This window comes from Narcine bancroftii, chromosome 8, assembly GCF_036971445.1.
Source record: "Narcine bancroftii isolate sNarBan1 chromosome 8, sNarBan1.hap1, whole genome shotgun sequence".
NCBI classification, from domain to species: Eukaryota; Metazoa; Chordata; class Chondrichthyes; order Torpediniformes; family Narcinidae; genus Narcine; species Narcine bancroftii.
The window spans coordinates 99953807-99967795 of record NC_091476.1 but is presented as its reverse complement, the minus strand read 5'-3'; positions in this window follow the sequence as shown (position 1 = coordinate 99967795).

Below are 13989 nucleotides of genomic sequence, written 5' to 3'. Positions count from 1 at the left end.
AATAAGCATCAGTTGTGCCAATCAGTTGTGAAAAAGAAAAAAATGAATTTTGCCATCCCTACTCTTGGTTAATTTTCCACCAGAAAAATAGAACCCTATAAAATAAAAAAAGCACACACTTTTGCTGAGATTTTGTTTTTTTTCAGCATGCCAAACATTCCTTTGAAAAGGGAGAAGGTGAGCAAATTTAAGTTCTTGGGAGTCATTATCTTGGAGGATCTTTCCTGGATTCAACACACTAATATTATGGTGAAGAAAGCACGTCAGCACTTTGACTTCCTCAGGAGTTTAAATGTACATACAGCTCAGTAAAAGGCCATTTCAGCCCACAAGTCCAAGCCGCCCAATTTACACCCAATTACACCCACGGTAAGTTTCCTTACAGACAGTGCAGGATTTGAACCCCAGACCTGATTGCTGGTGTTATAATGGTGTTGCACTAACCGCTATGTCAACCATGTTTGCAAAGGTTTGGTTTGACATTGGAAACCCTTGCAAATTTCTACAGATGTGTGGTGGAAAGTGTGTTGACCAGCTGCATTGTGATCTGGTGTGGGGACACCAATACTCCTGATCTGAAAGCCCCACAAAAGTTAGCGGACACAGCCAGGGCCAGGACATAACAGTCAAAACTCTCCCCACCATCGAAAATATCTACAGGGAAAGCTGCCATCAAAGAGCAGCAGCAATCATCAAGGATCCACACCTCCCACTATATGCTACCATCAGGAAAGAGGTATAGATGACACAAGACTCACGCCACCAGGTTCAGGAACAGCTGATACCCCTCATCTGTCAGACTCCTCACCACAAACTTAATCAGAGACTCATTTAATGACTTTTAATTTTCACTTTATTGATTTTTGTCTCTCTTTATTTCAGAGTCAGGCTGTTTACATTTCTTTGTTTACATGTATGCATATCTTTTTTAGTGCAATTCTTTGCCCTACTAATCAGTAATAATTCTGCCTCACCCGCAGGAAAAAAGAATCTCAGGATTGTATGTGTTGTCATGTATGTACTCTGACAATAAATCTTAACTTTAAACTTTGACATGACAGAATTGTGAATAAATCTGTGGGATCCAAGTTTTCTGAAATACTTTTGTATTCAATTAATTACTTCTGGGGTGAATCATTATTATTTTATCTACATCAGTCAATTTAGGCTGAACGAGATCCCTCGAGAAGAAAATTAGGTGGAGTGGTATCTGCTTTTTGTCTGACTAAGCACAGATCCTTTTTTATAAAATGACACTTCCCATAAAATGACTTCCCTCCCTCAACGTTGCAGTGAAGTGCCTATTGAGATAATGTGGTCACGTGAGAAATCCAAAATGTTTATTTCCATGGAAACAGCATTTCTGAGATCAAGGTCAGAAAATGTCAAATCAGGTCCTGAGATCAGCCATTGCTTTTGATCATTAAATTATGCTCATTCTTTGTAAAAAAATAATTTTATTTAAAAAGTCTTTGCACTTTTTTCTAAATTATGAACCTTCATCCTGTATTTCTAAGTGATGGAGCCATTTGTGCAGCAAATTTTGATGAAAGATTTTACAGTATTTCTGAATGTTATGGACAAAATTAGTTGGATTTGATTTGAAAGAGCTCCCATGCATGGGAATGCCATTTAATTGAGTGAATTAGATGTTGCATTATTTCTATTGTGAGAACAGCTTTAAAATGTTTTTGATCAAATGGGAATGGTTTAGATATGCCTAGAAGATGTAACGAAATAAAATACATATAATTTACAAGTGCCACATTTGTCTTGCAAGATTTTCACGCTTAACTGAACAAAAGAATCTAATGCAGTGCAACATCGACTCTTAACAACACTGATACCATGGCAAACTGGTACCTTCACTTGCTGAATCCTGGGTATTATTCAGTACTACTGGCAGTTCTGCCTCTGCTTGCAATGTCTTTACTGGCTAGGTGCTGGGTCATGCAGAGACTTTCATTCACACAAAGGAGCTATTGGAGATTTAAACAAAAAAACAGCAGAATAATTGATGGGCAATTTTTTTTCTTCTTTCACCAGATGCCAAATAACAAAAGTAATTCTCCGACTGTTTATGAACACTAGTTTTTAGAGATTGGGGAGCTGAGAGTTGACATCACAGATTTCAAAATGCACATACTTTGTATCAGATAAAGGGTGCTACTGATAAGCATTACATTCTTTGTCAGTTACACACACCAGAGAACCAGATGATACAACAAACATCTTTTCCTTCTGGCGGTTGGATTTAAATGCAGTACAGTTATAAACCAGGCAATTCTATTTTCCATGAGCTTTCTGTGTCAACTGACATTAGATCATCGTAAATTAACTTCCAGAAATAAACTAAATGTGTAAAGATTCATCCATTGGTAAAATAATCACTTTGTACACTACCTTTATGGCCCAGATTTTGCAGTTTATGGTATTTGCAGGATCTTAGTAAGATTCCCCCTTCCATCCTTTTTGTGATGCTTGCAATGGGAATATGAAAGGGGGGGGGAAAAAGATTTGCATTTGTGATCCCAACAATGGAAGGATGGGTTGAGCTACATAAAAGAACCATTATTGAGAATAAAAATCCCAATTACATCCAAGAGTTAGCCAAAAAGCACATTTCAGAGACATTCAAAGCATAAAAAAAATTCAAACTCAAAGCATTAAATGCAACTAAATGCAATGAAGGCACAAAAAAATAAAATCTTTGGAAAAATTATAGGAGTTCTTCTTTGGCTTGGCTTCGCGGACGAAGATTTATGGAGGGGGTAAAAAGTCCACGTCAGCTGCAGGCTCGTTTGTGGCTGACAAGTCCGATGTGGGACAGGCAGACACGATTGCAGCGGTTGCAAGGGAAAATTGGTTGGTTGGGGTTGGGTGTTGGGTTTTTCCTCCTTTGCCTTTTGTCAGTGAGGTGGGCTCTGCGGTCTTCTTCAAAGGAGGTTGCTGCCCGCCAAACTGTGAGGCGCCAAGATGCACGGTTTGAGGCGTTATCAGCCCACTGGCGGTGGTCAATGTGGCAGGCACCAAGAGATTTCTTTAGGCAGTCCTTGTACCTTTTCTTTGGTGCACCTCTGTCACGGTGGCCAGTGGAGAGCTCGCCATATAACACGATCCTGGGAAGGCGATGGTCCTCCATTCTGGAGACGTGATAAACCTCCTGAAAGTATTTAATATACTTTTAGGGCTATTTAAAAATGTTTGGTATTATTTAATGTTTTAAAAGTGTGTACAAAGTGTTTTTTTGATACCCGAGCTCCCTTACCAATAGCTGAAGACCCTTGCATCTGGTGTAAGATTATTTTAGGCAACATTTTAATGGCGTTTTCAATCTGGTGAGCGAGCCCAGTGTTGCTGAGCAAGTGTGAGCTCCAGCTGGCCATTCAAATTCATTGGCAAAAATGTCAAATCTTTCACCGGTTTTGCATTGGTGGCATGGTTAGTGTAGCAATTAGTGCAATGCTGTTACTGTGTCAGTGTTTGGGACCGGGGTTTGAATCCCATGCTGTCTGTAAGGAATTGGTATGTTCTCTGTGTGTCTGTGTGGGTTTTCCCCTGTGGGCTCCTGTTTCAGCCCACCATTCGAAGCGTACCAGGGGTATAAGTTAATTGGATGTAAATTGGGTAGCACAGACTCCTGGGCCAAAATGGCCTATTACCGTGCTGTATGTCTAAATTTAAAAAAAATTAAAATGATGGCAGAAACTGTGCCTTATCACCATTACCCCTTAAATTTCATGCAAATATACATGTCCATTGTAAGATTTAAATGTTAAGTTTGTTTTGTGAAGAATGCACAAACAGGAAACATGATTTAAATTCATTGCTGTTTTCCCCCATCTATACTTATCTAAAATTTACTTGTTTCAGATTTTCAAATGAGTTAATTATCAAGTTCTCTGGGAGCTACCAATGAAGGCGTGTGATGACAATATTACATTTTTACATTAGATCCAAGGAAAAATTCTGGACTCCCAGTGCACATTCCCATCATGGTTTGGATGAAACCAATAACACCGAGGCCAAACTATTACTCAGTAAGTATGAACGATCAACTTGCGGCAGTGCGAATTAACGTAGCTCTTACGTTGGAGAGAAAAAGATGCAAAAACTTAAATATAAAACGCAGAAAACAATGGAGAAGGTTCAACGGCACCTAAAACAGACTGCATGAACTTTTTAAATACAAATCATTTGTTGGACATGTTCTGATCCAGTCAACATATTTCAAATAATCCTGGAGAACCAAAGTATTAATTAAAAAAAACTTATTCAAAATACAGATAATAAGTAACATGTATAACAATAAACTAAACATGGACGATAAAAGAAAAAAGAAAGAAAAAAAAAGAGAACCCTCCCAACCAAAGTATTAATAAGACTTATTCTGTATTTATCTGTAAGAGTGAACAGGCAATATTGGCAATCTCCTTTAAAGGAGGAGAAAATCCTTGTTCTAAGTTCTAGATTAAATAATTCTGGGTCTTTCTAACAGGGGGAATGGGGGAATAATTCAAATTGTTCCATAAATGTAAAATGTGGAGGTTGTCATGTTCATACAGGAATAGTTAAAATGTAATGCATTTTAATTAAAGGATCTATAAGCAGTCATTACACTAACTTTCTATCAATGTAATTTTACATTTCTAATAATTAAATAGAGATTTAGCATGTTTTACCTAGATTTCCCAGTTGACTCAAGGTTAACTGATGGTGAAAACTAATAACTAATAATAGTTGTTGATAATTTCTTTATTCCTTTACCAATTGGTGCAAAATTTCTAAAATATAGCTTAATAATTTGTTGCCCTTAGCATTGATTATCCTCTGAGATGTGAGGTTACATAAAAATACAAACGGCCCATAATGCAAGAGTCCTCTATCAGTGGATGAGCTATGATTATGTATTAATATAGCCTTTTCTAATGAGAGTTTTTCATTGTTATATTTGGGACGGAAGCAGCTCAAGATTCTCGGAGGTGATCATTTAATTGATGTTCTTAAATCAGTGGCTGGTTATCATTTAGCACAGAATACATAGATAATAATGATTGGCCTTATTTTGTGGTGGGAAATTGAAGCAGGTTGATTGCTTTCACCTGAAGGCTGAGATTATCGTAGAAGATCATCAAGATTTTATTTGTAACTTCATAAGGCAGGTCTGATATTTCCCACAGAATTTCATCTTGTACATCTAATAATCTTTATTTGCTTATTGTTACTAGACTTGGAGTTGGAGCACTTTTGATTTTGATCCTGTAGTTTGCGGAATCAAAACGCACTGTAAAGACATTAAATCCAAGCTGATGCTTCACTGCATTGCTGAGGTACCATTTTCCAGTAGAAATGTTTAGGCCATATCTGTTCTCTTTGATAGATGTAGTAAGATCACATGGCAATGTTTCAAAGAGCAGTACGGATACTCATTGGATATCTTAGTCCATTGTTCATGCCTTAATAATTATCACAAATGTTTGCTCTTTTGTTCTATTTCCATTTTATATAGTTAATAAATAGAAAGTATTACAAATAATTGTTTCAGTTAAACATATTAAATAGATGCTAATTTTCAATGTACAGAATCTGATGATCATCATTATATGAATAGGCTCTTTCCCCTAAGGGTAGGGGAGATTGGTACAAGGGGTCATAAGTTAAGGGTCGAGGGGGCAAAACTTTAGGAGTAATATAAGAGGATGTTTCTTCACTCAGAGAGTGGTGGCTGAGTGGAATGATCTACCAGAAGAAATAGTTGTGGCAGGGCCAGTGCTGTCATTTAAGAGGAGGTTAGGTGAGTACATGGATGTGAGGGGGTTGGAGGGTTATGGGCATGGCAGTAGGTAGGTGGAACTAGTGGAGTTTCACATAAATTGGTGCTGACTAGCAGGGCTGATATGGCCTCTTTCCGTACTGTAAATTGTTCTATGGTTATATTTAAATATGAACAATTGATATGTGACTTTTAACTATGAAAAAGAAAATGATGGATCAGAGACGCAGTGCTGCTGGAGCTCACCGGAGTGCTGCTCTGGCACTTCAGGGGGCCTCTCCATACACCTCATGGGACGGTTCCAGCATCTCCTTGTTACTGTTTTTGGTGAGCTCCAGCACCTAAAACAAAAATTAGCACTGCACCCCTGATGAGGATGCTAAAATTCTGATGTAAAATAAATAACAAATAATGGTTAAACATATCAAGAGGACTATTTTCAACAGGTTTTGGTTTCTTGCACTTTTTCTGCATTAACTGCAGAAATGTGAATATAACTTAAATGACGTCCATTGTAGTCTTTTGGTTGTCAACAGCAGCAGGAGGTATCCCGAAATAGCAATGACAGATTCTAGATAAATGAGTTCCACATATTATATTACAGACTATGCAGGGACTCCATTTTTAGCACAGCTGTATTTTGAAACCAACAGTTGATAAATTCTGTGGTAATATTTAAGGACACTATTTTTGAGTTCTTATATTTTGTAGGCAGAGCGTGCTGTTCATTTACTGTTCTTCTCAGTGCATTTTCTTGGAGGGACCATAAATATAAGGACACAATATTAATGCCATAATTAATGCCATAGGTGGCCCAATGATGAGGAAGAATCATGAGATGTCTTCATCAAACAATATCATTTCCAAAGATCTTGCTTTATGTAGTGTTTGGATGATTGAGATAGGTTGATCACTTTTTTTGCATTCTTAATTTAAACAAAAGCTCTAGCATGAGATTTGATCAGATAGGATTATTTGGAGAGGGAAACGACTGAACCAATTGCAAATTGAAAAAGATGGCATGCAGAAATTGCAGTATTAAATGGTTTAAAAAAAACAAAGGAGTTTCAAAACAATCACGGTGACCCATGTATTTGGTTAATTAAAATGCTGGGGAAAAGTGTGGTGAGCAATTGCAAACACCAAGTCTTTAAATAATGAGTAGAGCAACAAACTAGAGTGATGCGTCCTCAATTATTTTGAGATGGTTGTCCTGGTTAATGTTATCCTACTGATACAGTTCTTGGTTCACCAGGTCAACGCCCTACTTTAGAAATAACCTGCATGGGCTTGATGTTCGTAGCTGGTTAATGGTCTCCTTGCTGCCGTGTGTTGCTGTGCAGGGAGCCCAGTGCCAATTCCTGTCCTGCAGTTGTTTTTGTTCAATGGCTTGCCTGTAGCTCATTGTAGAGAAGGAACATGAGAACCATATCAAACACAATAGGATTCAAGGACCTTAAGGGTCCACATTTACTGGGTCAATCAGAGTGCAGACCTGAGTTCCACACTTCAGTGGTGAATGGCCACACCGGGCTGTGAACAATCTTTGACGCAAGAGCACCAGCAGAGGGTAAATATTTCAGACTTACTGTCAGTCTACAAGCATGACATCACATACAACCCTGAGATTCTTTTCCCTGCGGGCGAGGCAGAATTATCACTTAATGGCAGTGCAATAAAAAGCTGTACCTAACGTATACATATCAACAAATAAAGAACTGTAAACAATCTGAATGTGCAAAAAAGAGAAAATAAATCAATAAAATGCACAAGTAAGAGCCCCTAAATGAGTCCCTGATTGAGTTTGTTGTTAAGGAGACTGATGGTGGAGGGGGACCAGCTGTTCCTGAACCTGGTGGTGCGAGTCTTGTAGCTCCTATACCTCTTTTTTGATGGTAGCTGTGAGAACAGAACGTATGCTGGATGATGTCAATCCTTGATGACTGCTGCTGCTCTCCGATGGCAACATTCCCCGTAGGCGTTCTCGATGGTGGGGAAGGTTTTGCCATGCAAATTTCCAGTGCAGGAGCACTGACAGTAACACACCTCTCCATACATAATGCTAAAATAACCCCTCATAATGTTCCTAATGGCATTCTTGATCCTGGGAATGAATTCTGAGCAGCTAATGCAGTTTCTAGCCTTGAACTCCATTTTATATTGGTTAGGGTGGAAAGGGATGTGCATAGACATTTTTTTCATCTCAGAGAGTAGTGAATTTCTGGAATTCTCTACCCTGAAGGCTAGCTCATTCAGTAGATTTAACGTAGGTTAAAATTTGTTTAGTTTTTCCCTGGGGTGATCGATGCACCATTTGAAACTGGTAGGAGTATAATTTTGTGGAGGAGGCGACCAAGCCATCAGACACTGTAGAATATTAACCCGTCACAACGTGTTTTCCTTTTACTTACGCATCAGATTGATGAAGAATTTCAGTCCTGGAAAGGTGGACATCTTTCCGTAGATGTTCCATGCGTGCACAAGCAGGGAGGTTTTCCACTTTAACGTTGATCGTGTCCAGGATAGATCAGCCACTGTCATATTGAAGGGGAAGGCAGGTTTGAAGGTCTTCTCCTTCTATTTTCTTGTCTGTTAACTTTGAAATCATTGGTTCTATAAGTAAAGGCCAGGCTCTCTTCATGGATTTTGTGCACAAGCACTCAGTCTTGGTTAACTTTGCAATTAGCTTGATGTGACCGAAAAATATTAGCTCGTATGACCTACTCAGGATAAAGTCAATCATCGCCTTATCATTATCTTAAAAAATAAAATATTGTGTACTCTAATTTTTAAAGAAATGTTAAATTATTGTGATATATTATATCAGCCAGCATTGTATTCACCAGAATTTACAGGATTAAGGGATAAGTTGAGCAGTTTTCAAAATAATGGGAATTAATAGCATGGACAGGAATTTGTTTTTGCTAGTTTTGGGATCACTGGACCAAGGGAGACAGTCGAACAATCATACTGAATTAGAATTTATTATCATGAACAAGTCATGAAATTCGGTGTTTTGCAAAAGCATCATAGAGCAAACATGCATATTATAACCATCTTACAATATTACTATTAAAAATAAAATAAAATACTAAACAATAATGGTGCATGAAAAATAAGGCAGTGTCTTTAGTTCATTAATTATTCAGGAATCTGATGGGAGCGGAGAAGAAGCTGTCCTTGTGCAGCTGAGTGCTTGTCTTTAGGCTCTTGTACCTTTCTCTCCCCCCAACCCCCCCCAAAGGAAGCAGAGTGAAGAGGGCATGGCCTGGGTGGTGTGGGTCTTTGATGATAGAGGCTGTTTTTGTAAGACTCATGTAGATGTCCTCATTGGAGAGGTCTAGTGCTTGCAATGTCACAGACCAAGTTGATAACCCTCTGGAATTTGTTTATTCTTGTCCTGAGAGTTGGTGCCTCCATACCAAGGAGTGATGCAACCAGCCAGAATGTTCTCCATAGTACATCTGTAGAAGTTTACGTGAGTCTTCGGTGACATACTGAACCATCTCAGAAACCTCACTAAGTATAGCCGCTGGTGAGCCTTCCTTGTTATTGCATCAACATGCAGGCTCCAGGACAGATCCTCGGAGATGTTGACCCCCAGGAATTTGAAGTACTTGATCCTCTCCACTACTGAACCCTTGATGAGGACTGGGTCATTTTCCCTGACTTCCTCCTGAATTCCACAAGCGTCTCCTTGGTTTTGCTGACGTTGAGCGCAAGGTTGTTGTCATAGAGTGGGCCCTATCAGAGGTGATGTTAGAAAACTGGAATTCTGTTTTACAGTTGATATTTGTGCAATTAAAATTTTTCATCAAGTAAAATGGGGAAATTGCTTGTGTAGTTAGATCACAGATCAACCATGATCACAAATGGTCTAATCGTTGTTTTCTTAATTTAGCTGTGGAATTCTCAGTCCACGTATCAGAGTTGTATTTAAATTGAATGAACATTGTTATCATTAGTACACAATTTGCACAAACAGGTGTCTGGTTGCCTTTTGTTCTCCTTGCTTTCTTCTGGGTTATAGCTATTGGACATGCACCTTGCAAGAGAGATAAACGGAATATTTCATAACTGAAACAACAGACAATCCAGAGGAATGGAGTTCATGAACATCAGGTTCAGAGACCACCTGTGACTGATCCCAAGAGGGCCAATGAAAATAATGTAATGCAAATCCACAGAAGTTGTAAGCAACAAGGGGCACTGCAGGTCGCTCCTGTGTTAGAAAAATACAATTGCCAACAGGTCATTTTGTCGATGGAAGTTTTCATTCTCGGGAAAAGCTGTCATCTGCAAGATGCCTTACAAGTTTTTAGAGAACACCATGCTGCGTAGTACATGGAGCCACGAGATGATTTATCCTGGCCCACAGGACAGGTAAACAGGGGTGAGTCTGCACATAACAAAGGTGAAGAGGGAAGCTCTGGACACTCTATAGACCAACTGGAAACCCTCCCTGCTTGTGCATGCATGGTACATCTACGGAAAGATGCCCACCTTTCCAGGACTGAAAATCTTCAATCTGATGCGTAAGTAAAAAGAAAACACCTTGTGACTGGTTAATATTCTACAGTGTCCAATGGCTTGGTCGCCTCCTCCTCAAAATCATACTCCTACCAGTTTCAAATGGTACATCGATCACCCCAGGGAAAAACTAAACAAATTTTGTTTCACTTGCCCGCTGGAAAGTGAATTGCCTTTCAGCCAAGATTGTGAAATATTTTATTTGTGAAATTACCAGGTTAATTTTATATTTCAATTCTTGCAACCTGGCAGAATACATCTGGGTTTAGCCTTTGCTCCCTCATCCCTTTAGTTCTAGAATTAGAGAAGCATGAGTGGCTGCTCAGTCAGAGATGTCCAATTAATCCGACTCTCTTGAACTTTCCTAGTAGTTTGGACATGGTTGCTTTGGAAGTAGCCATTTAATTTGCTTCAGCCACCTTGTGTGGCAGGATTATTTTGTGTTGATATTTGTTTCCATGACATTATTTTGCTGTTGGTAACTGTAGTTAGAACCATAGAATACCTCAGCCCAGAAAGAGCCCCTGCTAGTCTGTGCTGAACTGTTATTCTCCCTAGTCCCACTGACCTGCTCCCGATCATATCCCTTCCCATCCACGTATTGGCCCAAATTTTACTTAAATGTTAAAATTGAGCTTGCATTTGCCAATTCAGCTTGCAGCTCAATCCACACTCCCACCATTCTCTGTTTGAAGAAGTTCCCCTTAACGATCCCTTTACCCTTAACCCATGTCCTCTAGTTTTTATATCTCTTAACCTCAGTGGAAAAAGCCTGCTTACATTTATTCTCTCTATACCCATATGGATCAGGAGTCTGGCTGTCATTCTGGAAAATGTGTGAGGATTTAAAAAAAAAGACCCACAGATGCTTGAATCTGAAATAAAATCCAAGAACGCGAGAAACACTTAGCAGGCCAAGTGGCATCTACGGAACAAGAAATTATTAGCGTCTTGGGTTGTGGACCCTTCATCCAATTACCGTTCCTCTTCCCATAGTTGCTATCTGTCCAGCATCTATTTAGTCTACAAAGCATGTAGAGGATATGAAGGTAAGGTGTTTGCATCATTTTGATGAGTTCTGTTGTACTTTTGTTTTTAGTCACTGAATAATTTATCATTGGTCAATGGACAGAAGTGAGCAAGTGATATCTACAATAATTTACTATTTCAGTACAGTAGGTTAAATCCATTTTCTTTGGTTAAAGATAATATTTAAACACAACTGTGGTCATCAACAGGACAGTAACCTGAGTTGTGATTGTAACGTGATGGCTTATTGTAAAAGAGATAAGTGTAATGAAAATGAAAAATGAGTGAAAGCCGAAATGGATAAATTGTGGTGCAACACCTTTGAATGTGGATTCTTAAAACAAATCAATGATTCCATTGGCTGATAGCTTAGACATGCATGCATTTCAGTTTCTGAAGTGCCTGTAGGGATTTACCTCTCAGTACCCATGAAAAATTGGTAGAAACAGAAATGATTTTAAATTAAACATGTTGATGTTTATTCATTTGGATTATGGATGTCTTCATGAAAAATGTGAAATGGAAGCACTATTATTATACAGAGAGAAGGTGCTTGGGAAGCTGAAATGACATAGGGTGGTTAAGTCTCCTGGACCAGATGGAATGCACCTTCGGTTCTCTAAAGGAGGAGGTTATGGAGTACTTGGAAACACATGACAGGATTGGTTCCTTTTAGGCAGTGGTTCTCAACCTTTTTCTTTCCACTCACATACCACTTTAAGTAATCGATATGCCATCAGTACTCCGTGATTAGTAAGGGATTGCTTTAGAAGTGGGAAAAGTCACTACTCTAGACCCAATTGTTACTGAAGTATTTTGCTTGGAGTTATGAAACCCTGCACATGACATAATTAGGTATGATTAAAACAGTGGTTTTAAAACTTTTTTCTTTCCACCCACATACCACTTTAAATAATACCTTACTAATCTCAGATCACCTATGGCATAGGGAAAGAAAAAAGTTGAGAACCACTGCTTTAAGAGAAAACCTTGCTAGGCAAACCTATTGGAATTCTTTGAAGTGCCAAACAGGCATTTGACAAGGTGCACATGAAGCTACTTAACAATATAAGAGCCTATGGTATAACAATAAACATACTAGTGTTGGTAGAGCATTGGTTAATTGGCAGGAAGCAGAGAGTTAGAATAGAAAGATCATATTTTGATTGGCTCCCAGTTGCTAGTGGTGTTTCACAGGGGTCGATGATGGGGTTGCTTTTTATGTTGTATATTAATGATTGGCATTATGGAATGAATGGCTTTGTGGCCAGGTTTGCTAATGAAGGTAGGTGGAGGAACAGGTAGTGCAAAGGAAACATGGAGGCTGCAGAGGGACTTGGATTAGGAGAATGGACAGAGAAGTGGCAAATGAAATAGATTGTTGAAAGTGTGCAGTCATGCACTTTGGTAGAAAAAATAAACGAGCAGACTTTTTATTTAAATGGAGTGAAAATTAAATTACCCAGATGCAAAGGGATCTGTGAGTTCTCTTGCAGGATAGCCCGAATGTAAACTTGCAGATTGAGATGGAGATGACGAAGGCAAATGCAACGTTGGCATTTCTATTTAGAGGAATAGGATATGAGAGCAGGGATGCTGAGGCTTTAAAAGGCACTTGTGAGGCCTCACTTGGAGTGTGAGGTACAGTTTTAGGCTCCTTATTTAAGAAAGGATGTGAGAGTGGCATTGGTTAGCATGTGAGGAACATTTGATGGTCCTTGAACTGTACTCCTTGGAATGAAGGGGATCACATAGAATCATTTTGAATGTTGAAAGGCCTGGACAGAACAGAATTGGCAAAGTTGTTTCCCATGGTAGGGGAGTCTAAGACAAGAGGGCTCAACTTCAGGTTTGAAGAGCACCCATTTAAAATAGAGATGGCGGAGGATTTTCTTCAGCCAGAGAGTGGTGTAAAGGTTAAAAACTTATGTGTTTGACCCATAGTTAAATTTTGTGTTTATGAATTTAAGAAAAATTATTTTTTTGTAATGTTACCATAGTGACTATGATGTCATATGTCGGAACGTCTAAGCGGACCGAGAGCTTGCATCTCCTTCTTTGAAGAATTATGAAGGGGATGTAAGCTCAAGATGCTTTACATTGAATTCATCTTGTCTTGTATCTGTTTAAAGTTGAATATCATTATATCATTATACAGTCTCCTTTGTTTATTCCTCATTATGAAAATTTCAGTACAAAGTTACACAAAATGCTTATCTGTTTTATCAATTAATGAAAACTACTTAAAGCTACTTAAAGTTTGGTTTATTGGATTAATAAGGTAGTAATTTGGAATATCGTCGCTCACATTTCCTTGAAGATGATGTTTTGAAATTGGGAAATATTAGAACTTGGAAAGTGTCATCTAGAAGAGGTGGACATCTGGAATTTGATGCCATGGGTGGTCGTGGAAGCCAAGTCATTGGGTGTATTTCAAGGAGAGATCAATAGTTATCTGAATAGTCAAGGTATCAAAGGTTATGAGGAGAAGGTAGGGGAGAGGGGCTTAGCAGGAGAATGGATCAGCTCATGATGGATTGGAAGAGCAGACCTCCTGGCCTACTTCTGCTCCTATATTTTGTAGTCGTGCTCTATTGCAGAAAAAGGAATTTAAATTACTCAGGTAAGTGGCTTTGGGCTAGTGGTGCGTGCTTGGA